The sequence below is a fragment of the Aplysia californica genome, unplaced genomic scaffold (assembly GCF_000002075.1).
Source record: "Aplysia californica isolate F4 #8 unplaced genomic scaffold, AplCal3.0 scaffold00293, whole genome shotgun sequence".
Classification (NCBI taxonomy): Eukaryota; Metazoa; Mollusca; class Gastropoda; order Aplysiida; family Aplysiidae; genus Aplysia; species Aplysia californica.
The window spans coordinates 736424-738463 of record NW_004797563.1 but is presented as its reverse complement, the minus strand read 5'-3'; the positions used below and the strand labels follow the sequence as shown (position 1 = coordinate 738463).

Here is a 2040-nt window from a genome sequence, read left to right as displayed (position 1 = left end):
AGAGAGAGAGAGAGAGAGAGAGAGAGAGAGAGAGAGAGAGAGAGAGAGAGAGAGAGAGAGAGTAACGCAGTGATGAAGCAAGCCCACGCAAGCCATGCAACTGCAAACACGCAGCGTGTGAAGCGAGAGAGGGCTGTGGTGTGCTGCAGACCTCGATCTAGCCCGAAACCTAGCAATACACACGCGTAATGTGTCACCAACGATGTCAAGTGCACGAGAAAATGCCTTTCAATTAACAAAAAAATACGAAATAATCCAGGCTGTTGACGAAAAGCAAGCTCCACTGGCAGAGATTTGTCGTCATTTCGACATTCCACAAGGGTCGATTCACACCGAAAGAAGATGAGACTACCCGATGCAGATGCTGTGGACCAAGCTCTTCTGATGTGAGGCTATGGAGAATGTTGGTGCCAAAACCCCTGTTCGTGAGTACTTGTGGCAAAGGAAACTACCCATGAATAAGTACAGCTGGATTCGTCCACAAATTCTTACTTTCCTTGCATTTCTGATTTAACAGGGATCGGATATAACAGGACATTTTCTCTACTCCCACCATCCCTGTTATATCAGGTTTCCACTGTACTAAACTTTGGTGGCCATTTTCTAGCTTATTTGACTCTGAAACCAGGTGACCTTTACCTGCTTCAATTGCGAATATCTCGTATATACTTGTATTCAAGATACATGAGTATTTATTTTTTCACGGAAAGCAAGGCAAACGAACGATACCAATAACTGCACATGCCCAAAAATTCACCACGTCGTGACACTCTGCTTTCTCTGCTTGTGATGTTTGAACACTTCTGTACTAAACTGCCGATAGTCACGTAAATTATGAATAACCACACCTTCACCAAGAGTGGTTGGCAGATGCCCTGGGGTGGTTTGTTCCTTCTTTCCAACCAAACGTCTATCGCGGGTATCTCTCCTCTCTCTCTTCTTATATGGTACTACTTTCTCGTAATACCTGAAACCTTCACCACTGATATGAACTATTTGTGCTTCTAGTGCAAAAAACTCAAGCTAAAACTAAGAACTAAAATACCATCACTGACGCACTTTTTCATCGTTTAGGAGGTTGGTTGTTTCGAACAAACCTTTCGGTGTTTGAATAAATTCAGGCCAGCGGTAGGCACCATTAATGAACGCAGAAGAAGAAAGGAATAATAAAAAGGCTAGATCTATTCGGTGCAAGAATCAAATTAAAGTCTTTGTGTATGCTAACAAAGAGCCCATTCATTAGACCACCTACGTTGTTTGAAAGAAATCGTACAGAGCGCACTTTCGAAAGACCTTTGACATCATGCTCATCACTGGAGAAGTTTTTTGTATTCAGAATAAAAATAAGGCGTCACTAGCTTCCTGAACATTGGGTAAACTAGGTTTTCTAAGTTAACGAAGGTAACTTCTAGTCGACATCCCATTTTTGCAGTCCATCTCTTTGCCTATTTGATTTGCCTTTGTTTGTATTTATAGAATGAAATAGATAATATTATGTGGCCTCAAAGATATGATTATCAATACCTACACTAAGTCCACATTGATCATCATCGACAATCTTGTCTTTTTATCTAACACTGTCAACGCATCACACCACTGTTGCTTTCTGCTAGATCGACAATATTATTCACTTTGTGGGATAAAGTGTCCGCCTCAATAATGGTCTAAATTGAGTTGAAGGGGGGCGTAAACACCTAAATTAAAATACAAGATAAGTGCTATTTACGATGTCATTACCTATACTTGTTTGGATGTAACACTGGTTATTTAATGTTTAAAACATTCTAGATTATCAGCTTGAATAACGTTTATTAACGTTTTTGAGTGTCTTTGCAGTTTACACTAATTTACAGTTGGGGTGGGGTGGATTGGGGAGGGTGGGAGAGGTACACACACACACACACACACACACACACACACACACACAAACACACACACACACAAACACACAATCAGAGAGAGAGAGAGAGAGAGAGAGAGAGAGAGAGAGAGAGAGAGAGAGAGAGAGAAATGGGGAGACAGTTGGGTTAGATATAAACA

General features: G+C 41.1%; 1 long non-coding RNA gene across 1 annotated transcript in view; it reads left to right on the top strand.

Annotated features, from left to right (window-relative positions):
• The first annotated feature begins 388 nt into the window (after nt 1–388).
• LOC118477922 overlaps nt 389–2040 on the top strand; it is a 6701-nt gene continuing 5049 nt past the window's right edge. The window contains exon 1 of the long non-coding RNA XR_004858693.1: nt 389–425. This is a non-coding gene — a long non-coding RNA (uncharacterized LOC118477922). The remainder of the gene's footprint in view (nt 426–2040) is intronic.